Source organism: Balaenoptera borealis, assembly GCF_965194805.1.
Source record: "Balaenoptera borealis genome assembly, chromosome: 14".
Classification (NCBI taxonomy): Eukaryota; Metazoa; Chordata; class Mammalia; order Artiodactyla; family Balaenopteridae; genus Balaenoptera; species Balaenoptera borealis.
This window is the reverse complement of record NC_138875.1, coordinates 87,375,242-87,402,896: the sequence shown is the minus strand read 5'-3', so window position 1 is coordinate 87,402,896 and position 27,655 is coordinate 87,375,242. Positions and strand designations below refer to the sequence as shown.

At 40.3% G+C, this 27,655-nt stretch overlaps 1 long non-coding RNA gene across 9 annotated transcripts in view; it reads right to left on the bottom strand.

The window, feature by feature from the left end:
• The window catches only part of LOC309610399, a 216,037-nt gene that overhangs the window by 9,409 nt on the left and 178,973 nt on the right, over positions 1 to 27,655 (bottom strand). For 6 of the 9 annotated variants that reach the window (XR_014233888.1, XR_014233890.1, XR_014233892.1 and 3 more), the window contains one exon: positions 13,682 to 14,562. The exons of 1 other annotated variant lie outside the window; for it this stretch is intronic. This is a non-coding gene — a long non-coding RNA (uncharacterized lncRNA). Of the gene's footprint in view, positions 1 to 13,681; positions 20,644 to 27,655 lie in introns of those variants that run through there. 2 more of the 9 variants (XR_014233891.1, XR_014233889.1) reach the window with 2 other exon arrangements.

Here is a 27,655-nt window from a genome sequence, read left to right as displayed (position 1 = left end):
CATTCTCTGAATCATTTCCCACACTCCAGCTCTCAGGGAAACTCCTGCCTCTCAATTCTTTGAAGCAACAGAGACTATCAGGTGGGTTGGCCCTTCATCTCCTGACTCACTCCTTGTCCTTATTGGGAAATTATCACCTTGTTGGTTTCAATGGACCAGGTCTCACCTCAACATCCTGTCTTCTCATTTATTTCTCATTCTTCCCATTCTCATTCTCATGCTTCCCATCCAGACATTCTTCTGAAATTGCCCCTAGAAGATCACTGATGACCTTCTGGTGGCCAAAGCAATGTGCCCTTCTTTTCTCTCTTCTCACATATCTTGCTCCTGCTTTATTCTGATTCCTTTCTCGCTCCCCTCCAGACACGTCACTTTGAGACGTTGAGGGCTCAGACTCTGAGATCAGACTTCTTGGGTTCAAATCCCAGCTCTACTATTTTCTCACCTGGGGACTTTGGGCAAATTATTTATTGTCTCAGTGCCCCAGTTAGCTCATCCTGGAAATAGTTGATAATAAGCAGTAACACAGGTCATGAGGTTGATGCGAATATTGAATTCTTGGCTTTGATGGTTCTAGCCAAGATTTCTTTATCGAACACTTAGCCCCTGGGAATACTGACGTGGGCAACTGGTTCCATAAGTCAAAAGAATTTCCTGTCATTAATTTGTTTAAAAACCCAATTAATTAAAAAAAATATCTTTACTCTTGCTCTCCATCAAACAGCCATTATGGCTCCTTTATAGATCTTCAAAAGTCAGTCCTTTTTCTTCTTCTGCACAAATACTGGGACTCCTTTTATTTTCAAAGGTATATTTGATCTCTTTAAAAAATATATATTGACCTCCTTTCAAATGCATATTAAATTTCATTTCAAAGCCAGCTTGCTGATGAATGAAAAGCTCTTTCTCCCCTGAAGATCACAAAGAATCTTTGGAATGAGTCAAGGAATGGGAGACATTTGGGGCAAATTCAGGTGGAAAAGAAAGTCTGCAATTTTGACGTCTTGGGATGTAAATTATGATGGACTCAACCTGTGGTCTCCTTCTTTCTTGCTGTTCAGTCTTTATGAATCAAAAGTATGGGTTTTAAATTCTGCCCTTTCGCCATCTATTCTCCCACAAGAATATAAATACAGTCGTTACATTTGATGTCTCTTAGTGTGTGACAGTCTTGAGGGCATCCTGTCTGTTGTCACATTTCTTTTTCACCTTGGTTCTCCTCCAACTTTCCCAAGCCCCCCCACTTTTTCCTTCCACCTGTATTTATTAAGGAGAAAGTTGAGAGGAGAGGAGAGAAGTATCGTGATCACAGACATTTAACGGTGCTTGCCAAGGCCAAGTCTGAATCAAATCTTCTCCATGCCAAAGATCGTGCTTGTGTTCTGACTCTGAACAAGGGATCACGGGCAGTGGGGTCAGTGAGCAGCTCTATCGTCTAATTTCGAACTGAACTTCGACCCCAGGGCATGAAGGTACAGGACGCACATTCCATTCCAGCAAAGATCAGGGAAAGGAAATTCCATCACATCTCCCAGCACAAATAGTTCAAGCCTGTGGGGTTCCCACTCTGCTGGCACGAGTGGGACGCCGGTGGGTCAGTGACAAAGGTGGTCCCTGCCTCCCCTCTGTCTCCTGTCCTCCACCCCGAGCTGTGTCTGCTGTAGGCAGCACTGGGGGGGACCCTGGAAACAGAACCCCCAAAGCATACAGCGACCTTTCAATCCAGCAACTGCGACTAGACTTTTCACGGTTACCAATCTAGATAAATTTGACTTTCTGGGTTTTTTTAATCCTATTATATTCTCCAATATTTTGTTAATTCTCTAAGCTCTTCTCTTATATTTCCCAGATCTGCCTTAATAGTCCAGGCCCTCAATCTGTAGACTTCTACAAATGTGTTTATCTACACACTCAAATGTTACTGATTTCATTCACAAAGGCCAATTATAGCCCAGAAGAGAACTGTTCCTAAGGACTTTGAAAACAGGGAAACAGCTAACGTGGATTTCACTGAGGTCTGATATGGCATGCTTGAATTTATGCCAGTTGAATTTACTAGACGAAAAAAATATCAGATTTCTTTGAAGTAAAACACCTTTTATCTCTGGGGTTTAGTTGAAAGCTTAATAGAAAAGAAGGTGCCAAACGTAGGGCTGGTAAGTCTCATTAAATTGGAAACTGGAGAATTATTGACTGCGTTAAATAATTCACCTTCATTAAGAGGAGAGGGGAAAACATCAGAAAAAGCTGTGTATCTTTTCACCCTTGAAATGCATGTGTTTGTTTTTTCCAGGTTAATATTTGTACTAAGGCACTTCTCCATCACTTCTGCAAATCATTCCTGACAAGTCTTTTCCTTCTTTCCACTGTTCTGAAGTGAACTGATAAGGGCACGGCAATGGAAACATCTCCAGCCCTCTTAGAGGGTGACTGGGCCTCCAGGAGCTCCAGATTCTCCTTCCTCTGCAAATTGTTGGCCAACCTACAAGACTTACTCCCAAGAGCATCTTCGCTATGTAACCTTTCCTGTCTCCTTGTGGATATACACACACAGGCAGAGTTAATGTCTCCCATATTTGTGTGCCTATAGACTTTTTGACATACCAACATTTACAGATGTGTTATATTTCATAATTTATACTGGGGCCCACCAGCTGAGTCCAGCTTACAGCCTTCAAGTTTAACCTGATAAAACAGCTTCTAAGGAACTCCTACAACTCAGTAACAGAAAAAATAAACAAATACACAATTAAAAATGACAATTAAAAAATGGGCAAAGGACCTGAATAAATGTTTCTCCAAAGACGATATACAAATGGCCACCAGGTATATGAAAAGGTTCTCAACATCACTAAACACTAGGGAAAAGCAAATCAAAACCAAAATGAGATATCACCTCGCACCTGTTAGGCTGGCTATTATCAAAAAAACAAAGATAACAAGTGTTGGTGAGGAGGTGGAGAAATTGTAACCCTTGTGCTCTGTTGGTGGCAATGTCAAATGGTGTATCCACTATAGAAAACAGTGTGGAGGTTCCTCAAAAAATTAAAAATAGAGTTACTGTATGACCCAGCAATTCCACTTCTGGGTATATATTCAAAAGAACTGAAGGGGATCTCAAAGAGATATTTTACACCTATTTTCATTGCAGGATTATTCACAATAGTCAAGACATGGAACAGGCCCAAATGTCCATTGACAGATGAATGGGTAAAGAAAACATGATACATACATACAATGGAATATTATTCAGTATTTGAAAAGAAGGAAGTTCTGCCATATGTGACAACATGGGATGGACCTGGAGGACATTATTCTAAGTGAAATAAGCCAGACACAGAAGGACGAATACTGCATAATCCCATTTATATGATGTATCTAAAATAGACAAGCTCATAGATGGAAGTGGGGAGAGGGGAGGGAAAAATGGTGACTTATTGTCCAATGGGCATAAAGTCACAGTTATACAAGAGGAATAAATTCTAGAAAGCTGCTGTACAATGTAGGTTCTATGGTTAACAATACGATGTTGTATACTTAAAATATTTTTAAGGGGGTAGATCTCATGCTAACACAAAACCAAACCAAACCAAATAAAAGGGACAAGAGGAAACTTTTGGAGGTGATGGACATATTTAATACCTTGATGGTGGTGATAGTATCATGGGTATATACAGTAAGTCTCCTACATACGAACAAGTTCTGTTCCGAGAGCGCATGTGGAGGTCCAATTTGTTCGTAAGTGCAACAAAGTTAGCCTAGGTGCCCAACTAACACAATCGGCTACATAGTACTGTACTCTAATAGGTTTATAATACTTTTCACACAAATAATACACTGTACATAAAAACACACAAAAATAAAGAAAACATTTTTCATCTTACATTACAGTCCCTTGAAGAGTACAGTAGTCCAGTACAGCAGCTGGCATCCAGGGGCTGGCATCGAGTGAACAGGCAAGAAGAGTTACTGACTGGAGGAGGGAGAGGAGGTGGGAGATGGTAGAGCTGAAGGATGGTCAGCAATAGGGGACGGAGGGCAAGCTGCAATTTCACTCACGCCTGAACGCACGTTCGCATGTTTGAAAGTTCGCAACTTGAAGGTTCATATGTAGGGGGCTTACCGTACATATGTCCAAACTCATCAAATCATATGCGTGACTGATACACAGCTTCTTTTGTGCATCAATTACACTCAAGAGTTCTGCATGTAAAGAAGTTGCCCCTCCCTCCTAACAAGTAAAAACCTGAACAGACTGAAAAATCAACAACTCTCCTTGAATCCATAAGAAAGGGGAGGACACAGGGCAAACCGCTGTGGCCATCAGGACCACAATGAGGCCATTATCTTTCACCCTGACAAGTGTTCACCACATTCTTGTTAAACATTTCAGTAGTGTTTCATCAATTACTCCAAAAAAGGGGGGGAAAAGATAGAAATGACAATCCTTATTAAAATATAAAATAAAACTTTTAAAATTCAACCCAGGGCTTCCCTGGTAGCGCAGTGGTTGGGAATCCGCCTGCCAATGCAGGGGACACGGGTTCGAGCCCTGGTCCGGGAAGATCCCACATGCCGCAGAGCAACTGGGCCTGTGCACCACAACTACTGAGCCTGTGCTCTAGAGCCCACAAGCCACAACTACTGAGCCCGCGTGCCACAACTACGGAAGCCTGGGCACCTAGAGCCTGTGCTCCGCAACAAGAGAAGCCACTGCAATGAGAAGCCCGCTCACCGCAACTAGAGAAAGGCCGCGCGCAGCAACGAAGACCCAACGCAGCCAAAAATAAATAAATAAATAAATAAAATTCAACACAAGGAAATTAAGATTTGTAAATAGAAAATAATAAGCTGAAAATGTAACATCCAAGCACTTTATTCCACCGTATTTTATAGCAGAAAGGATTTCACTCTCTGAACTATGTCCCTGCTTGGTTACTTCAACTCGTGATGGAACTCTAAGAAAATTAGGAATTATACCAGAAGCACAAGAGAGTTTCCACTGTGAAAAAAAAAATTCTAAAACCATGATTTACAACCTTGTTTGTGATAGTAAAGATTATTCAGCCATCCTTAATTCTGGATAATGTAATAAAAATGCCGGTGAGTTAACAATCAGTGAAGATGCCTACGTATAATTAAGTTCATTCGATTCAGATATGCACTGCAGCAACGCCTGTCTAGGGGAAGCAGGCCTATTTTCAAATTCTTATTCTTTAAGCCAGCTTCATGTAAGTACAAACTCTTAAAAAGCAGCGCACTATTTGCAATATTAAAATTAAATATGCCAAATAAGTAATTTTATACACAGTTTTCCAGAAAGCCCTTCACCCCACATCTGATTGTAACCATGAATGCAAAATAGCATTTTACAATTTTATTGGCTGAATGAGCAGAACAGATTTAAATACATGCGTAATTCTTTTACATGGTACATACTGTAGCTCTGATTTCTCACACTGGATTTACTTAATTTTCTAACACAAAGTGTGGTTTCTGATAGAAATTGAATTTCCCCATGTAACTACATCTAGCCATATAAACATTTTTAAAAGTTGAGTACAAAGTACGTTGGAATCATTATATCGACTTCATGGGATGGAAGGGGAGCTTTAATCTAATGATACCATAGTCTCTAAAAGAAACTTTGGCTTTTTGAAAGAGTGAAAATATGGAGGTCAGAGATTGAAAACTGGCAATTTTCAGATAAACTATAGGTGCTCTATAAAGCACCCTTTAGATGCACTGTGTTTAAATTTGATCTTAATTAGTTCCCAATTTTTTTTCAAGAGTGAGATTTCAGATAAACAACCATATTTCAGCCCTCTCTCCTTCTGTTAGATTTCCTTAATCTTGGCCTGAATTCCTATGTGGCAACAATCAGCTGGATCTGAAAATAAGGACCCCCAGTTCACCCCAGTCCCGATGGTTTCTCATGCCTCTCACCCCTTGCTTCTCACTCAGGTATAAGTGTTCACTGCCCCAATAAGATTTTAAATTGTTTGTGGCAGTCTAGGAGTTAGGTGCACTTAGAATCAAACCCAATACAAAATTTGGCTGTAAACTGATGCCTATATAAGCCTTAGAGAGTATCGGAAGGAGAAATTAAGAAAACAATCCTATTTACCGTCACATCAAAAATAATGAAATACTAGGAAGAAACCTACCTAAGGAGGCAAAAGACCTGGACTCTGAAAAATATAAGACAGGGATGAAAGAAACTGAAGACGATCAAATGCATATTTTAAAATAATAAATGAGCATGGTTCGTGCTGTCAATTCATTGGAAAACTAGGGGGAGAGACAAACTAAACAGATAAACAGGGACATTAACAAACTAAGAACAAACTGTGAAAACTTTAGGAAAGATATAAATGTGGTCGCTTGGGAATAGTGGTGTGCTAGGCGGGAGGGCTTCCCTGAGGAGGTGACATTTGGATGGAGACCCGAATGGTAAGAGGGAGACACTAGTTGAAGACTGAGAAGAACATTCCAGGAAAAAGATAGCACATTCAACTGGTTTTCAGTTTCCATCAAGAGCACCCATTCTTCTGCTCTTAACGTGTCCTGGGGCTCCATTTTTCTTTCAATGCAAATGTCCTTCTCCTGTTGACCAGGGAAGATGAAGGCAACAGTGACAGAAGATTCAAAGGAACCTGATAGGTCAGCATGGGAACACACCACTTCAAGCTTCAGAAGACCTTGATTTACTGCCAATTTGAGTCAAACATCTTCTTTTAGAATACAGCTGGTGCTTTTCCAGAAACTCACAATTCTTTTGTTCCTGGTCCTCACCTCCTGTTAATTATCATTCCTTTAAGCCATTCTACTGAGCACAAAAATACCTCCACAAAACAAAGATAGATTGTTGACCTTCAAAAGCAAAAGTGTAGAAGTTACCATCTGATTGCAAAATAAACAGAGTTCATTCCAAAGAAGCATCCCATCATGTTGGGGTGAATGACGGCCTCTCTCAGAAAGCAGATTTTATTTAAATGCTGTAACACACTCAGGTCTCCACTGGATGGCAAACCATCATACCACTATTAGCTGTATTAGCTCTCCACACGTTATTCATTTATTTTTGAGTGGCGTTGAAGTGCTACATACCTAGTAATTAATGCCAGCAATTCTTTTTGCTATTTCTCTTTGGGCAACGATTTCACATTTCTCAATCATTCTTCATTTCTGTCTTCTGATTGTCTTCTCCCCCCACACACTCATTTTAATGGATGTGTGCCTCCCAAAACAATCAATTGCTTTTGGTTAATGGAATGTTTATAAAGGAAACTGTCAAAATCGAGTTCCATCGGTATTCATGATCATTTCTAAGATAAGATGAAATCAAATTCACTGAAAGTAGAGATTAAACTTTTTGTTCACTCTTTCACGGTCCTGGGAGCATTCCTTATTTTGCTGTAGGACTCAGTTCAGTGGTAAACACTTTGAGCTGGCCACCTTACAGCCATCCTGCTCCTTCCCTGCCGTTCTTAACCACAGAGACCAGAAAGCAAAAATATTTTCTGGATTCTCTTGTAACTAGGTGTCATGTGACCCAGTTTGAATCAAGGTCACATACTTGAAATTTTTTAGGGAAAACAAACCTATTCAAATAAAAAGCAAAGACTTGTGAGAAGAAGTCTGTTGGCACCACCCACTTTTCTCTCCCTGGAATATAGATGTAAAGGATGGAGATATAGCAGTCATTTTGTGACCATGTGGCAGGAATCACCTGCTGAATTGGGGGGGAAATGAAGGAAGGATCTGGACTCTTGATGACAACATGAACGACTACTTCATCTATAAACTGCCCATATCCAGGCTTCTTATTACACGAAAACCTAAGTTCTTTATATATTTATACACTGTAACAGGTATTTATGTTACCCAGAGCTGAAAACATAATGTTACCATACCTCCCCCTCATTAAGAGCCTTGGACTTAATTCTCTATGTTCTCTCAATAAAGAATCTCCCCAAAGCATACCTTTTCTTATTATCCTTCTCCATGGTTACTAGAAAACTCCATTTCCTACCTATCAACACAGGTGCATGGGGTACAGTGGAAAGAGGACGATAAGCGAAGGTTGAAGTTTATCTGTGTCTCCTTTGCAGTATCTGCCAAGTTTGTGCGAATTGCTTTATTTCTCGGTTGTTCTGTGTCTGTGAAGTCTTACGCAGTGTACAGATCATGGATAATTAAAATATTCCAGTTCTCTAAGCATTCAGTGTTGCCCTTCTAATCTGCAGGCATTCAAGAAGGAGAAGCATTTTTTTATGTGATTTAGCTCAGAAAACATGAGCTTTCATGTTGGGGGGCACATATCCCAGGAAGCCCTATGGTCAGTTCCCCATGTCGTGGCTTTTTGTTCTCTTCCTACTCAGAGGATCCTAGTGGAAATTAAGGATTATTACGTGGGAGATAGTAACACACCATGACTGCATGTCAATTACTGGCTTGTGACAACTGCCTCACAGAGGGTCTATGCTTAAGAAATTAAGAAAACACCCATGTGAACTTGGCTTATCTAAGCTCCTGCAAAACAAGGGTTTTGGAAAACAGTATTAAATTGTCATGGGCCAATTGTTACCACAATTTCATAAAATAATGGTTTCTATATTAGCCTGAGTTAATAAAAATAGTCTCCTGATGAAAAATGTATGTGATGAATAAAAGATGAGCATTTTTAAATCAGTTCTTGCTCTTCCCAGTCCTAATTACAATTATTTTTTGTATTCACGCAAAGATTTTTATTTTCAGAAAAGTAATCATGGTTTAGTCAATTCAACAATGTTGACTAGTGATGCGGATCATTTTTTTTTCAGTTTTGGTTTGCAAGCATTTCATTAAAATGCCTTTTGCTCCAGGTTTCACCCAGTGAATGGAATCTGTGAAAACAGAATAAATGTGACACCTCCTCATCACCTATTTTAAAAAGTGTCCTTGCATAGCTTCTAGGTGATCATTAAGCTACTTTCTGACTCTGTAGATTTACCTGTTCTAGACATTTCACACAAATGAAATCATACAATATGCGAACTTCTGTGAATAGCTTATTTCGCTTGGCATCACATTTTTAAGTTTCATCCATGGTGTAGCACATACTTCTTTCCTTTTAATGGCTGAATATTATTCCATTGTATTTTCATTATCTATTCATCACTGGTGGACATTGAGTTGTTTCCATTTTTGGCTATTATTAATAATACTATTATAAGCATTAAGGCCCACGTCTTTGTGTGCAAGTGTCTTCACTTCTCTTGGGCAAATACTAGGTCATATTGTAATGCTATATTTATTATTTTGAAGAATTGCCAAACTATTTTCCAAAGCAGCCGTACCACTTTGCATTCCTATCAACGGTGAACCAGTGTTGAAATTTTACCAATTGCTCATCAACACTTGCTGTTATCGGTCTTCTATTCCATTTATCTGTAAGTTCGTCCCTTGCTTCTGTCTTGTTGTTTTGTATTAAGTCTTGAAATTGAGAAATGTGAATCCTCCAACTTTGTTCTCCTATTTTCAAGATTGTTTGGCTATTCTGGGTCCTTTGTGTTTCTATCTGAAATTTACAGTGAGCTTGTCAATTTCCACAAAGAAGTCAGCTAAAATTTTGGTTGTGTTTAATCTTTAGATCAATTTGGGAGTATTATCATCTTAACAGTATTAAATCTTTTGATCCAGAAACATGGGCTATCTTTCTGTTTATTTAAATCGTCCTTAATTTCTTTCAACCATGTTTTTAGCTTTGAGTATATATTTGTACTTCTTGTTAAAATGTATTTGTATTTCATATTTTTCCTGCCATTATAAATAGGCTTTTTGGAATTTTATTCTCAGTTTGCTCATTGCTACTGTCTAGAAATACAACTGATTTGAAACCTTGCTGAACTCATTTACTATTTTCTATGTATAAGATTATGACATCTGCATGTAGGTGTAGTTTTACTTTTTCTTTTCCAATTTTGATGTCTTGTGTTGTATTTTCTTGACTGTATGCCTGAGCTAGAAAATTAATTTCTTTCAACACTTTTTTTTTTCAACATCTTTATTGGAGTATAATTGCTCTACAGTGGTGCATTAGTTTCTGCTGTATAACAAAGTGAATCAGCCATACGTATACACATATCCCCATATCCCCTCCCTCTTGCGTCTCCCTCCCACCCTCCCTATCCCACCCCTCTAGGTGGTCACCAAGCACCAAGCTGATCTCCCTGTGCTATGCGGCTGCCTCCCACTAGCTATCTAGTTTACATTTGGTGGTGTACATAAGTCCATGCCACTCTCTCACTTCATCCCAGCTTACCCTTCCCCCTCCCTGTGTCCTCAAGTCCATTCTCTACATCTGCATCTTTATTCCTGTCCTGCCCCGAGGTTCTTCAGAGCCTTTCTTTTTTTTTTTTTAGATTCCATTTATATGTGTTAGCATACGGTATTTGTTTTTCTCTTTCTGACTTACTACACTCTGTATGACAGACTCTAGGTCCATCCACCTCACTACAAATAACTCAGTTTTGTTCCTTTTTATGGCTGAGTAATATTCCATTGTGTATATGTGCCACATCTTCTTTATCCATTCATCTGTCGATGGACACTTAGGTTGTTTCCACATCCTGGCTATTGTAAATAGAGCTGCAATGAACATTGTGGTACATGACTCTTTTTGAATTATGGTTTTCTCAGGGTATATGCCCAGTAGTGGGATTGCTGGGTTGTATGGTGGTTCTATTTTTCATTTTTTGAGGAACCTCCATACTGTTCTCCATAGTGGCTGTATCAATTTACATTCCCACCAACAGTGCAAGAGGGTTCCCTTTTCTCCACACCCTCTCCAGTATTTATTGTTTCAACACTGTTTTATAGCTTTCAGAGTACAAGTTTCATGATTCTTTTGTCACATTTTCTTAAGCATTTTTTTTTCTTATGAAGCTGTTGCAAATTGAATTGTTTGCTTGATTTAATTTATATTATTCATTCCTAGTGTATAGAAATACAGTCGAATTTTTTGTATATGTATCTTATCTCCTGCAAGCTTGCTGCATTACTGAACTCTTTCATTAGTTCTAAAACGTTTTTAAAAATGAATTTCTAAGCAGTTTCTAAATGCAAAGTCATGCCACCTGCAAATTGCACCATTTCACGCCTTCCTTTTTAATCTGGATACCTTACATTTTTATTTTCTTGCCTAATTGCCTTGGCTAAAACCTCCAGTACAGTGTTGAAAGGAACCTACAGGAGGAAACATCTGTGTCTTTCATGATTAAGAAGAAACATTCAGAACCATCAAGTTTGATGTTAACTGTGGAATGTTTGTAGATGATATTTTCAGTTTCAAGGAAACTCTGTTACATTCTTATTTTGTTAAGCTTTTTATTATGATAGGGTACTGAATTTCACAGAATATTTTATGAGTCTATTGAGATAATCATTGGGTCACTGACATTTATTCTATTGGTAGAGTGTACTACATTAATTGGTTTCCAGATGTTAAAATGACTTTCCATTGCTGAGATAAATCCCAATTGGCCATGGTACATATTATTTTCCCTATGTCCCTGGATTAGTTTACTACTACTTTGTTGAGGATTTTTGCATCTATACTGAAGAGATATTGGTCTGTAGTTTTCTTTTCTGGTGAGGTGTTTGCAGGATTTGGTATCAGGTAATCTGGGCCTCAAGAATAAACAGAGAAGTGTTCCTTCCGCTTTAAATTTTGGGAAAGATTTTGTGAAGAATTAGTATTAATTATTCTGAAATATTTGGAATTCACCAGTGAAGCTCTGTGTCTGGGCCTGGGCTTTACTTTATGAAAAGGTTTTAAATGTATAATTCAATCTACGTAATCTATGCTCTTCCCTGATCTGCCCTCTCTGCTCAAGCTCTGTGTCCTGGTGACTCAGCGCCCTCTCTGGGCTCAGCCATTGCCTTTTCCCAGTGCAGAGTAGGAAGGAGATCATTCTAAAAGTTCTCTTTACCTCTGACAGCGTATGTTTTTATGACACCACCTTCCTTTTTAAACTGGATACCTTACATTTTTACTTTCTTGCATAATTGCCTTGTCTAAAACCTCCAGCCCCTGAACCAACCGGCCATGGAACCCTTTGCCTGTTGTACACTGGACTCATTATTATGTGAAAAGACAAATTTCCTTCTTGCTTCAGGCAGTTTGAATTCAAATCTCTGTTATTTTAATTTTTTTTATATGTGAAATAACCTAAACTTATAAAAGCCAGGATTCTTCCATATACATAGGAACCACAACCTGGCCTCTTCATTAGCTTTCAAGCATCGAGTAGCTGGATCCCATTTCCGGTGACAGTAAGAGCTAGTTGCTCATAAGCTTTGTCCTACACCTCAAGGGGCCAGGTGACTGCCACCCTGTTCCTGAGGCCTCGTCTCCATTTTCACGGAGGTGGGACAAAATGCCACGGGGGGTGGTCTCAGAGCAGACCCTACAGGCGTCCCACCCCCTTATGTTCAGGGGGAATCATCGGGGGTCCTCCTAAGCTCCTCCTTATGTGGCCTCTGGGGATAAGTTCACGGATATTCACCACTACGGGGCTGTCCCCCTACCGTAGGCCTGTTTGGGAATATGGTCAAAATATCCATGAGGGTCAAATTAAACTATGATCGTGAGAAGAGTCAGAAATGTTCTTTCACTGTTTCACTCTAATAGAAAATTTAGGGAACTAAATTCAATAGTTGCCGGTCACTTCTATGAACTGACATTTTTCACCAAACTATCTGATGGTTGAAAAAAAAATTAATATTTGGGCAGGAATATACAGGTTTCCTTATAATGTTTAATCATCTTTAGCTTTTCGTTCTCTGAAAATATCTGGTATGCGTGATGCCAAGGTTTTGTTTCTTAAAGAGTTGAATTAGGTTTTTGCAAAATTTTTCAAGGGTCACATATGGATTTTTTTTTTTTCTCCTTAATACATACATTTATGGAAGCAAAGAACATTGATTTGCAATTGAGAGCCCTTAGGGAAAGCTGTCAATTATTGAACCCTCCTTATTACCCAGACTAATCTTTAAAACCCAATCTCAACACTGTCTACACAGTAACTTGGAGCTTTTGATTACAAGTCCCTGTACAATTCGGTCAGCCACTGCTAATTCTTGCTGCCAAGAAGGTGCTGAGAATTTAAACTCTTTGCAGAGAGGAACACTTCACCTTTCTCTCTGGGAATGAACCGAAATTTGGTCGTTGTCTCCTGGGAGGACTTGGAGAAGCAATGACCACTGACAAGAACGTGTTTTTAAAATAGTTTTCACCTCATGGAAAGAGAGTGGCTTCCTGATTCTCACGTGGTCATGTCTCCCTCAAGTGAAAAATCTCTAACATTTAGACCGTTTAGGGTTTCCCAATGTGAGCAATGGACCCTGGGCCAGATGGTTCTCTGTTGGGGGCCGTCCTGTACATTGTAGGATGTTGTCAGTGTCCCTGCGCTCTACCCTCCACTCCAAACCCCACATGGGCACGACCAAAAATGTCTTCAAGTTGCCAGATTTTCTCAAGGGGACCAACTTTCCAGCCCCCAGGTGAGAAGCACTGGATTAGATGCTTAGTGGTATGTAATGCCACTGATTTTTTTTCCCATTAAATAACAGTGTTATTGAACCAAACTCGGGTCCACTCACCCGTGCACAGTAAAGCCAATCTACTGACACCAGGTTGTGGTGAAGGAAAGTGCAGCGTTTATTGCAGGTGCCAAGCAAGGAGGCCGGGGCCACTAGTGCTCAAAAGACCCGAACTCCCCAATGGGTTTCAGCAAAGCAGTTTTATTTATTTATTTATGGCTGTGGTGGGTCTTCGTTTCTGTGCTAGGACTTTCTCTAGTTGCGGCAAGCGGGGGCCACTCTTCATCGCGGTGTGTGGGCCTCTCACTATCGTGGCCTCTCTTGTTGTGGAGCACAGACTCCAGACACACAGGCTCAGTAGTTGTGGCTCACGGGCCCAGTTGCTCCGCGGCATGTGGGATCTTCCCAGACCAGGGCTCGAACCCGTGTCCCCTGCATTGGCAGGCAGATTCTCAACCACTGTGCCACCAGGGAAGCCCAGCAAAGCATTTTTAAAGGCCGGGTGAAGGAGAGGGTCCCAGGGTGCGTGATCAGCTCATGCACAGTTCTCTGATTGACTGATGGTGAGGTAACAGGGTGGTGTCACAGGGGTTCGCGTTATCAATCCTCAGGCTCCAGTAGATCTGGGGGCTACCTGCTCGTGGTCATCAAGTGGTTAACGTCTTCCATTTGGTGTGGTTTTAGCATCTGTAAGATAACTCAGGAATGTGCATCAGATACTATTATCTGGGTACTTCAAAGAGGAGTTAAAGCCCAGGATATGGGGGAGGGTCTGTCCCAGGAAGATCCCAGAGGGTCCTGCTCAGGTACAATAGCAGATACAGATTTGAGGTTCTGGTCGTTGTAAAGTTTAGAGACAGACAATGAGCAAGGTTCACCTTTTTTTCAGGCGGCAAGTCCCTCTGGTTTAGCAATTGGAATATCAAAGTGAAGCAGTCAGGGTTTTTCTGCAAATAAATAGTACTTCTCACCAAACTGTGAAAGAAAAAGGGAAAACAAAAGTTCTCAGTATTATTTACTGGAAATGGAGAGTTTAAAGGTGAAGCTGAAAGGTGGAGACGCAATAATGGTGAACAGTTTGTGCAGGCTTTAAATTAGGAAAGTGAGGGAGATTTATGAGCCACAGACTTAGAACACAGTGAGTATGAGAGTTAGAGTTGCATATACTAATAACATAGAACAGGAGAGGCTTAAATAAGACAGACCTGTTTTTTCTTCCTCTTATCTAACATAGAATCCTGCAGTGGGGAGTCCAGAGCTAGTGCAGAGGAACTTCATTGCCATTATTTTTTAGACTCATTCTATCTTTCCACTTTGCCATCTTTATCACCTGCTTTTATCCCCACAGTTGTCTCATTGTGGCAACAGGCTTCTGTTGCACCAGCCATTGCATCAGCATCCCGAGGAATGGGAAAACTATAAAAGGCTAAGTGCCAAACGGAGTCAGCATTCTTCTATGGAGCTTTCCTAGAAGCCCTACTCAATAGCTTCCGTTTAAATCTCACTGTCCAAAAATAGTCACGTGGCCGTTTCTGTCTGTAAGCAAGACTGTGAATACTAGTCTTTATTTTTACCTTGGCCTATGGCTACCCCGACCTGTCAGAGCACCTTAACTATGACACCCAGGATGAATGGACATTGCTTAGGTAACATTGGAGCGTTGGCCTCAAAAAGACTGAATGTTAAGGTAAGACTGGGAGGAATATTAGAGTTAATTTTAATATTTCACAAGCATGTTAATTATGCACGACTTACAGATTTTTGACATTTTTTGAGTACGACGTCTGTTTTCCTTTTCTTAGTGTTTGCCTTTGAATGTACTCATTTGTTTAACTTGATTTTGCTTGCAAAAAGAACTTTATATTACACAGTAAATGGAAAACCGCTTTGCCCCTAGGGCAGAGACACAGCCCTTTACAGATGTTTCCACACTTTCCCGGCTACTCTCACAACTCTATCAGGCATAGTTTTCCTGACAGTACTATCGATATTTGGGAGCAGATATTCTTTGTTGTGGTGATCTGTCCTAGACAAGGTAGGACGTCTAGCAGCACCCCTGGTCTCCACCATAAGATGCTAAATGCCAGTACCACAAGCAAAAATGTCTCCTCGGGGAGCAGCCGATGTTTCCCTGATGGAAACACTGGTATCGACTCTTACTCCTATAATTGATTCTTATTCTACAATACTCATTTTAGCTATGCTTCTCTGATGGGATTCTGATGGATACAGAAGATGATTGTAAAATACAATAAAACTATGCAACAATATAAAATTCTTGCGGGACTCTTACATAGAAAAGATTCCAAGCCTGAAGTTGCGTCTCTCTTGGCTAAATAGGGAGATTAAAAAGTGTAAAAATCCTGCCAGGACCAAAGAGACTCTCCTCTTAATGGAACCAAAATCAAAAGGTAATTGAAATGGAGATAATTTCTCTCTAAGTGATTTAATGTTATTTTATGCCATGCCTAGTGCCACCTAACACTAGCTTGTATGGTGACTGAGCCACGCTTCTCCGTGCTAGGCAACACTGATCTGCTCTAACAGGTGGAAAGGAAGCCCAGGAAGGGAAGGAGATTTATCCAAGATTTGGGTGGAGGCGTAACACATTTCCGTAATTTCTGTATTTTCTAAATCTCGGACATCTCTAAATTCATGAACATCCCAATATGTGTTTAAGAGTGTCAAGGTGTTCAGGTATGCATGACTCTTGGACCCTAGAACACGAGCTAAGAGGCCCCAAGCAACCACAGCACGACATCACTTGAGTTTGGAAACCAGCTACATTCCTAGCATTCTACACGGTGATTGCATTAGACTTTGGTTTATCAAATGGTTTTTGGTACCTGCCCTTGTGGAATGTAAAACCTAATGGTTGATTTGTTTAAAAAGTACAGTGAAACAAGATTAATAATAACAGCAACCACACAACACAAATTCTTATTCCACATCAAAGTAAAAGCACGTAGTTTACTTCAAATAAAAAAAAATTGCACTGACATTTTTTTTTTCTTTTTGTGGGTATTTATTGATGGATTTCAATCCCTAAAAAAAAGACCATGACCCTCGATTCGACTCAGTCTTTCACTGAGATACGGAATCATTTTTCTTCTTTGGACATTCAATTGGAACTGGCAGAGAACAGTACTTCTTTGAGTTTAAAAAAACACGAAATTACTTTATTTCTTTCCACAGGAAAAAAAATCAATAGATTTTCAAGTCAAACTTGATTTTATTTTCAATGCTTTGCTAAAACATATGCCATGGTTGTATTTAGGATTACAAGAGAGCAGGGGAAAGGTTAAATGGGGACAAGCTGAGATCAGTGGCCTCATAGAAGGGCAGCATCAGACTTTTGGACCTCATTTGTTTATGGACCTCGTTCGCTTATGGACCTCATTCGCATATGGACCTCAGTGGCACTTGTAAATCTTACTCGTTTAACAGGAACTATGCCCACTCATAGGCAAGGAAGCTTGCCCTGAATCTAACCCAGGAGAAATTTGTGTACTTACTTAAACTTACTTTTCCCCTATCATTGGTATTCTTCCTAAATTTTAAATTCAAAGCTGAGGTTTAAATTCCTCGCAGAGCTGAGACATTAGCGGAGGATGGAAAGACATCCATCCATCTTCAACTGATAATGCCCTTAATATGCTGGGAGGCTTTGTGCTCTGTGGCTAATGATCAATTATGCAAGTTCATTCTTCCACGCCTCTGGGCTCAGATGTGAAGTTCATGTCTTAAGCAGCTGGAGCCCTCTCTATGGCTTTGAATCAAGAGGATGACCAAAAACACTCAGAACCCACAGCCCCTGGGCCCATCCGGCTGTGCTCACAGCATACAGACCACTCGTCTGAAACTATTCCCTGCAGCCCACATCCCAAACCAGACACCGAATCTGGAGGTTTTAAACTGATCTCTGCAGGCCGTAATTTCTCTAAGGGCTGCTTTCTCTTTCTCATAACCCCTTCAGTGTTAACCTGTGCCATGTTAAAAAGCAAAAGAGAGTTGGATAGTCTGAATTTGAAACTGGGAGATTTCACATTCAACTCTGCTTCTCTTGGAGAAACGATTTTATCTGGTAACCCTGGGACTTCATATCTGCAGAGCAACAAACCTGAGAAGTAAAGAGACAGTGTCTGTGTCTAGACGGCTGTGGAATGTGCATCCCCAGGGGCCTTACTGCTTTCTCTTTCGTCTGGTCAATTTACTTTTACTTGTCTTGTCCTAGCAAGAATGTGGGTTCAAAGTTCTTAATTCTCTATATACCACCCAGATGCAGAGTTTCATATTCACCTGTCTTATTTGAGTCCTGTTGGAGAGGAAGAAATTTTCCTCTCCCCTTCTAGGTTCTTCTGGCTGATCTAAGAATTAAATTGACGTGAGACAGATGAACAGAAGAAAAATCAAACACAAGTTTAATCCCATGTATACATGGGAGAGACCCAGGAAAACTGAGTAAGTTGCCAACATGGCCGAGACCCTCTCCTTAAATACCATCTTCAGCTAAAGACCAAAGAAGATGTTGAGGGTAGGGGTTTGGGACCTCCAAGGGGAGGAAGGCAATTCACATGGAGATAGAAGAGCAAATGTTTGGTAAATAGATGTTTGCTGAGCCAAGCAGGGACAGTGGGACACAGAGGAATTTTAGCAAACAGACTGCTGGGTTCCCCCCTGTCTCCACACCTAGTTCATACTGTGGTTACCTATGGTGACGCTCCCTTCCTGGAACAGGTCCTCAATCTATAGACTTTTAAGAAGTTAGGGGGAAGGTCAAAGTTTCTTCCTGAGTCTTTTCGGCCTTGATTGTTTTCGGCTGGAAATCATCCACATGCCAAAACATTGCAGGGTGGCAAATTTTGTTCCCCTGCAGCTCGATCACGTATTCAATGACGTGATGTACGACCCTCTATTTTAAAAAGCAACTGCTGTTCGTGGTTAAGAGCAGTTGCTTAACCTTAGCTCAGGATGGTATATAGGCCCCAATCACCTTACAGCCAGGGAGTTTCACGTTTTTATTGGGCACCTATACATACAAAATTTGTTTTTCTCCTGTTACCGTCTTATGTCAATTTAACTATTAGACCAGCCATAGAACCTAGAAGAAGGGAAATTTTTTTCCACCCTACCTGGTTATCCTGGAGCCTTTGCATTTCTGCATGAATGTTAGACTTGGTATAGTGGTATCCATTACTGCCTAGCACGTTACCAGAGATGTGCAACTTAAAACAGTTCATCTATGGTCGGACAGGTTCTGTGGGTCAGGAATCTGGCACAGGTTCCTGGATCCTCAGCTTAGGGTCTCACCAGACCGCGATTGCAGGAGGCTGCCAGCGGCGGGTCCTCATCTGGAAGCTTGACTAGTAAAGGGTCCACGTCCCTGATCCCTCAGATTGTTGGCAGATTCATTTCCTTGCAGAAATTCACAGAAGCTTGCTCTTCCGAAGCCAGCAAAGGAGAGATTGTAGAGCTAATCTAGGAACTACTACTAGCAAGTAGCAGTAATCTAGCAATGTCTACTAGCAAGATGGAGTCCTACCTAATACGCAATTCAGAGCGGCATCCATCAGTTTTGTTAGAATCAAGTCACAGATTCGATCCACGCTCAAGGGGAGAAGATACACAGAGGCATGAATATGTGGAGGACACAGTCATGGGGGTGTCTTGAATCCTGACACCACACTCAGCTTACAAAAGTCTTCCAGGATTGTGATTGGATTTCACTGAATGTATACATCAATTTGGGGGAAAATGGCATCTTAACAATATTGAGTCTTCTGGTCCCCATAGCACTATGTCTATCGTTTCTCTTAGGGATTATTGTAGCTTTCCTTTTGGATCATAAGCTATAAAGATGTTGGTAATGATGATCTGTAACCAACTGCATAGGACTTTTTGAACTTAAGATGATGGGTTTTTAAAAAAATTTTATTTATTTTATTTTATTTATGGCTGTGTTGGGTCTTCGTTTCTCTGCGAGGGCTTTCTCTAGCTGTGGCAAGCGGGGGCCACTCTTCATCGCGGTGCGCGGGCCTCTCACTATCGTGGCCTCTCCTGTTGCGGAGCACAGACTCCAGACGTGCAGGCTCAGTAATTGTGGCTCACGGGCCCAGTTGCTCCGCGGCATGTGGGATCTTCCCAGACCAGGGCTCGAACCCCTGTCCCCTGCATTGGCAGGCAGACTCTCAACCACTGTGCCACCAGGAAGCCCAAGATGATTATTTTTTAAATACACTTTTTATCTCTTTTGGATCAGAAGCTATAAAGATGAAGGTTGGAATTCTCTGAAGACATCAGTGCCACTAATTTGAAGGAACTTCATAGATTTGATTACATGAGACAATTTGCAGTTACATGAGACAATTTCCAGTTACATGAGACAATTTGCCTTTTTTGATGTTAAAATTTAATAATATAGTTTCAGTACTAAATAGGATCTTAGAGACCTCTCACTTCACGTACAAGGAAACTGAGGTCCAGCAAGCTGAATTGGCTGGATTAGAAACTCACTCAGCTGGTCCCCTAACTTGCCGTCCCATAGTATTTCTGGTACCGCAGGATATTCTTGAACTATCCCGAGGGAGTAATTCAGGGGCAGTGAATTTAGCCCTCCCTGTCTCTGTGGTATTTGACACGCCACATGAGATGTACTTGAAGTTCAAGGTCTCTGCCAGTGGCTGCTTCCCGTTACACCTAGGCTGTGTCAAGGAAGAGGAAGAAGAACTTTTACAAGTAGCTTCAGAGGCAAAATGCATGACTAACATTGTCCCATTCTTCCTCCCCCTTCCCAATGTGAATTCCCAAAGGCTCAGATTTCTCTCTGTTTTAACCTAGAGTCTTTCTGGAAGACAGAAACTATATGATGAACGTGAATTTCCATAGAGTTTGAAGAAGTGGGTAATGAGGCAAAAAGAACAGACAAGTCCCTTTAGCTAAGAGTGGAGATATATTATTTCAAGGACTGAGTCTCCAGATCCTTCCAGGGTGTTCACAGTTCATGTTTCCACAGTGGGAGAAATCACAAAAAGGAAGATAGTCCATTCGTAGTAAGATCTGCCAAAAAAGACACAAACCGGTCAACTATTGTGGTCGCCTCCATTTATTTTGCTAAAATACTCATGCATATCCCATTGGCTTGTGTCCTGGGCGCTGCGAAGGCCGCCATATTGCCACCAGGGCTTGGACAGGCTGATTGGAAAATCAGTCATCCCAGTTTAAACACGATTTAACATGACCAGTTCAAGAGCTCTTCCTCACACCAGCATACATCACCGCCCTGTTCAATGGTCCTTCGGCTACTTTCCAACATTCTCTTTGATGCCGTATTCAAATGTACTCTGATCTCTATGATAGCTGTGTGCTTCTTGTAAAATCTCCAAAACTGAGGTGTCCTTTGTCCATTTAAACCCATGACTACATTTTCAGCATGAGTTCTGCCTTTGAACATGTAGTAAAAAAAAGTCCTTCCATAGCTGTCCATTTCCATTGTGTTTCTGCAGAATTTAAGTATTCTCTACACTCCAAGTGACAATACCCGTGTTTGTGTGTGCACATAGATACACGTGTGTGTATGCACACACATTCATATACGCATATACATATGCACACACACATACAGAGGAAGCGTGGAGAGGCAGGAAGGCAGAGTAGGAGGGTTTAAGCCTGTTCACATTGGTTTTTCTTTCCTTATTTAGCCATGAATGGCATTGGCTGAAAGCGCGTTAAAGAATATCCTCTCTCAGTATCCTCCTAATCTCATTTATTTCCTTCAACAGAACTTGAGGTACAATGGAAGCCTCATCTATTGCTTAATTTTTCAAAAGAATTTCTATGGTAGCATGGTAAAATAGAAAAAAGACCCCACAGCCTTTTCATAAATATGCTACTATAAACACACAGTTTTGAGATTTAAAAACATATTATAAATCTGCCCAAGGTGAAACTCTATGGTTGATTGCTTCATTTTTTAAAAAAAATTAAAACTAATGTGTTTTTAAAAGTTTTTCAAAGGTCACCGATCTGCATAGCAGTTGCCAAGCAGTAGCTGATATCCTACTCTCCCTAATTTTAAGAATGGAGATAAAGTAAACAAGTGATTAAAATGTGTTGAATGTTTATATCTATGTATACACACAAATGTGGAATTATTTCATTAAATCGTGAAAATAATCCTGATAGGTGCTTTATCCTTATTTTAAAATTAGAAGTTGTAAAGCAACCATACTCTAATAAAAATTAATAAAAAAGTAAATAAAATTAGAAGACTGAGGCAATCAAAGGCCGTAAATGCTGTCACATGTTACAAAATTCTGATATTGATTCAAATGATCTGAAATTGGCAAGTCTAATTGTCCCGCTGGCACCTTCACTTGGAAACTTTCTACTACATTGACACTGATTTTATGTAGCATGTTTTTAAAGAGTATATGATGTAAACATGGTAAGAACTAATGACCTGTGGTATAAAACCCCAGTAGGATAGCAGATTAAATTTACGCAGGAAGTGAAAGTATACCTTGTTTATCCTACCTTTAATGCATATAGTTCTATTTTATGGTCATTGAAATATACACTTGCGCATCTCAGTCAAAAGACTGCAAACAAGAAGAGAGTGCTGATTTTTATCAGTTGCTTATCATGTAGGCAATTCACCGTTTTGCTCTGATGAAAAAAAAAATTCATCAAAAGCAAGAGAAAAAAAATTAAACAAAATTTTTTCTCTGCCCGATTTGACCTCCTCCCTCCCCTCCAGTGTGCCTTGTGCATCTGCAGTATGCATTAACCAGACCTCCCCAACGGCAGAAATACCTGCTCAACCATAAAGATCAATTTTTCTCCTTCTGGCATCAGCCATGTAACTGGTTAGAAGATAAGATTCCTCTTTCAATCCTATAAAGGCTCATGATGACCCACCATTCGCCTTGTTCGTGGAGACATCTTTGGTGAGCTTTATGTACAAGGCCAATGTATCATTTCCTTTAAAGATAAAGATTGGGGGGCTTCCCTGGTGGCGCAGTGGTTGAGAATCTGCCTGCCAACGCAGGGGACACGGGTTCGAGCCCTGGTCTGGGAAGATCCCACATGCCACGGAGCAACTAGGCCCATGAGCCACAATTACTGAGCCTGCGCGTCTGGAGCCTGTGCTCCACAACAAGAGAGGCCGCGATAGTGAGAGACCCACGCACCGCGATGAAGAGTGGCCCCCGCTTGCCGCAACTGGAGAAAGCCCTCGCACAGAGACGAAGACCCAGCACAGCCATAAATAAATAAATAAATAAATAAATAAATTTTTAAAAAAAGATAAAGATTGGTGCAAAGCAGGCTGGTCAGACGACCTGGGGAGATACTGGGCCACACCTAATGGAAGTTCTTAGCTTAAATACTTACTTATGACATTATTAGTGTCACTAGCGATATTCCTTGTATTCTGTCTATTTTACAGGATCATTGTTTCTGGCATTTAGCCTCCAATAAAAATAATGATGTCTATGCAGCTTGGAACAATTGACCAACTATATATTTCTATGAGATCAATGATTGTAATAGTGTAACTCTAAATATGGGAAGAAGCAACAAAAGAACCATTTCCTGGACCATAACAGACCAGTATGACAGGTGGCTCAGCGGCCTTTGATTACTGTTAACAGGGGCCTAGTACAGTAAGAGCACACTGAACGGCCGATCAACGAAATCCTCACCTGAACTGGGAATGAGCATTCCTAGCACCGTGAGACAAATAGGTCCTGAAATGCCTCCCAAACCTTGGTTGAAATTAAGACCAAAAGGGAGGGGATTGCAAAATAAAGAATGTTGCCCACCATCCAGTTCGACAAGAATCAAGTCATTAGTCGCTGTGTTTGCTGACGTACGTACAATACACCCTGAAAGGAATTCAGGGTGAAGATCAGGATGAGATATTTTGTGCTCTGGGAAAATGCAGAATTGGCCATAAGACAGTTAGATATTTTCAAAGAGAAAATGTTATGAACCCAGTTTCTTGCATCTTCCCATACTTGGAAAAGCACTAAAACCATGAACTAAAATATCTGTTCCTCATGTACATAGTAACCTTTTACCAAGATGTGATTACACATACCCCTTGATTAGAGGTACCCCTTCGCCAAAATCACATCTATACTGATCTCCCCCCACCCCTTACCTCTTTGGAAATATCCTCAGAGCTTTCTAAAAGGCTGTCTCCCAGCTTTTAATCTTCAGGTTGGCTCAAATAAAGTTTTCAATTTCTTTCTTAGATTGGCTCTTGATTAATTTTTTGGTCTACATTTTTCATGCCAGATGTTCACCAAATTCAGTCATTGTTTTTCCCGAGCACAGGAAGACTATATTCTGTAGCTCCTGTGATTCTTTAAGGTCCATATGACTAAATTCTAGTCAATGAAATATGGGCTGAAGTGATACATGTCACTTTCAGGCTTCAAAAATGCATGGGCTGCTGTCCTGTGCTGTCCTGTCTCTTCTGCTTGCAGGGTTGGACTAAAGGCTGGTGAGATGGTGGAGCCACACAATAGAAAGAGCCTTATCTCTGAGTCACCACTTGGAAGGGAGAGCATGGAACAGTCCCCAACAGTGTTACACCCAACCGTGTGCCTGGCATAGTTTCAAGGTGTCTGCCTCCTTTTGCAAAGGCCACAGCTCTCGACGGGCGTCTCATTGCGTTCTGGGAATAACGTTTTCCTCTTGCCCTTTAAGCTTTGGAGGAGTAACTGCTTCCCACTTTTGCTAGGTCTTGGGGGCTTCATCATACTTCATTGGTTACCTTAATCCTGTCCACACCTGTTTAAGGGGTCCTGCGTATTAATATTTGATCACCCACTTGAGTGTGACATATGGTCTTTCTAGGGTCATGACTGGTACATTTCATGTACAATTGCAATATGGAGGAACAAATCTGACTCCATAATGGATCTGTTTGTTTTACTTTAACCTTTGTGTTCTATTGCTTTCGTTACAAGTTAATCACTAAAGAGATGTTGCGTATTGCTTAAGGTATACATAATGGCCCATCTCCAGTCCCCTGCCTCCCATGCCTGAGTGCTAAGCTAAAATATCTTCGTTTAAGCTCACAGGAAACATCCTGACCAGACCCACCTGTGAATGGCTGCAGGAAAGAAGAAATTAATGCATCCCCTCTGGAGTCTGAGGAGAACCAGGCAATATTTGCAGCAACGTATTGCCTTTTTTACTTTACTTCCTTCCTCACTTCCACCTTTTTGTTCTATAAAAGAAACTAGCATCCAAACCTGGGCAAGATGGTTCTTTGGGACACGAGTCCACAATCTCCTAGGTCTGAGGGCTTTCTGAATAAAGTTGCTATTCCTTGCCCCAGCACCTCCTTTCTTGATTGATTGGCCTGTCATGCAGAGAGCAGGATGAGCTTGGACCCAGTAACACAATGATAATTACAGCTGGCACTTACATATTGCTTACTTCATGCCATGCTGTCATAAATGCTTGGGAATTATTGATACTACATCCATTTTACAGATGAGGAGACTAAGGCATATAGATTGTAATTTGCCTAAAGTCTAGCAAGTAAGTAAGTATCATATCTGGGATTTGACCTGGGACAATTTGGCTTCAGGAAATTGCAGTTTTCTACTTCTAAAGTCCGACATGGGGACTTCTCAGGCTAGCGATTTTTCCAGTTGCAATGTCAGTGGTGGAATTTATTACACAATTTACTTTTCATTATCACCATTCACTGTGAGAAGTGCTTGTTCAGAGTCATTTGCTGAGTTCTCCAAGCACCCAATGATATTTCAATGAATCCATTAGAAAAGCTTTTGCTGTGCACCAACCAATCTGCTCTTATGAATGAATAATTAGTGTGCAGCGTCTAACTTTCTCTTATCCAGACAATGCAAAACCAGGCAGGAACAGGGATGATTTATATATAATGAAAGAGGATTATGTAAACCCCTTCACAAATTGATGGAGGTAATAAAAAAATTCACAGCCATTTTTACACCGAAGCCTTCCCATATTTCAAAATAAAGGCAACTTAGTTGGTGAGAGTGATGTGCTAAAAGCCAGCTCAGGCCAGCTTGCAAGAGCTGATTCCCAAGCGTTCTGTGAGCTTGTCGTAAATACAACCATTATCAACTAATTTAAAACCAAACAATGATCCAATCCCCCGCAACTATTCCAAAGGCAATAGAGATAGCACTACTGCAATGAGCAGTGCTGAAGCTGAAAGAGGTTTCAGTCTAATGAATCTAAATCATTTGAAGGTGAAAAATCATTTCGTGTAGATCACAGATCAGATACAGTGACAATATGCTTAATGGGAAGAACAGAGTGAGATGCTCCGCCATCAGTCAAGTCATGGTTAAGCTGCAACGAAGTTCTGTCTACTGAGACACAAGATCCACAAAAATCAACAAAAACATGAACTGAGTATCAATTAGCTATATGGAATTTACAGTAAATAACATCATATTTTTATTATTAATTATAAATGGTGTTTTACACATCTTTTACATCAGAACAACTCATAATAAACTTATATAGGAATACACATATATATGTTTAACAATTATGTGTATTTTCTCACTACTCCATAAAAACCCAAAGCATGTTCACTTTATTTAAAAAAATGGCCATGTAGATAACAATATAAGAAAATTATAAAAGTCGTCATATCATCACCTGTTCTACTTTACTGTATCTCTGTAACAGTCCACCAAAACTTAGTGATCTGATTGTTTACTACAACTCACAGTGAAAAACACATACAGTCACTCCTCCATATCCGTATCTACAGCTTCCATATCTGTGGATTCTACCAACCACGGATCAAAAATATTTGAGAAAAAAATATCAGCAAGTTCCAAAAAGCAAAACTTGAATTTGCCGTCCCATTTACATTGTATTAGGTATTATAAGTAACCTGGAGGTGATTTAAAGTATAAGCAGAATTTGCATAGGTTATGTGCAAATACTATGCTATTTTATATAAGGAACTCCAGCATCCATTGTATTTGTTTTCCACGGAGGGGTGTCCTGGAATCAATCCCCTAGATACACAGATCCACAGACAACTGTGGTAAGAAATATATTTCATGTCTCACTACCCATGCAAACACACACTCTTGTACAACGGAAGCAAAATTTTACAAATCTTTCATTTCTTTGTTACATGCAATGAGCTTCAATATTTTCTTCTTTCTTTTCTGTTCTATTTTGTTCTGTCCTGTTTTATACTTCATGTAAAATGTTGGTTTCAATAAATAAAGAAATACACATACACATACGTACATAAAATGTTGGTTTCAACTCTTATTGAATGGCAGCAAGCCATTATGACCTGTAAGAGATCCATGGAAGAGTGTTCCCCAACAAATAGGTGACAAGAAAAAGTCAGATTTTCATTTAAAATAATACATGTACTATTGCAATAATCATTTCACAGTATATGCAAATCAAACCATCACACTGTACGCCTTAAACTTAGCGATGTATGTCAATTATTTCTCAATAAAACTGGAAAAAATACTCATAGACTAGAATAAGAGATTTAAAAAGAAATGTGCTACAGAGCTATGGCGAGACATGGAAGGACCTTAGACTGTTATGTGAAAGAAGCCAATCTGAAAAGCTACATACTGTATGATTCCAACCCCTGTCATTCTGGGAAAAGCAAAGCTATGGCGACAGTAAGAAGATCGGTAGTGGCCAGGAGTTGGGGGGAGAGTGATGAAGAGGTAGAGCACAGAGGATTTTGGGGGCAGTGCAACTTACACTGTCATGGTGGATACAGGGCATTTTGCATTTGTCAAAACCGCAGAAATGTACAACACAAAAAGTGAACCCTAATGTAAGCTATGGACTACAGTTAATAATGACACGTTGATACGAGTTCATCCTTTGTGAGAAATGCATCACACTAGTAGCAGAAGAAGCTGTGTAGAGAAAAGGAGCATATGGAAACTTGCTGTATTTTCTGCACAATTTTTCTATAAACCAAAGGCTGTCTTAAAAAATAAAATGTATTTTAAATGTAGACTAAGATGGAGATTAAGTGTAGTATCTCCTACGGCATTTG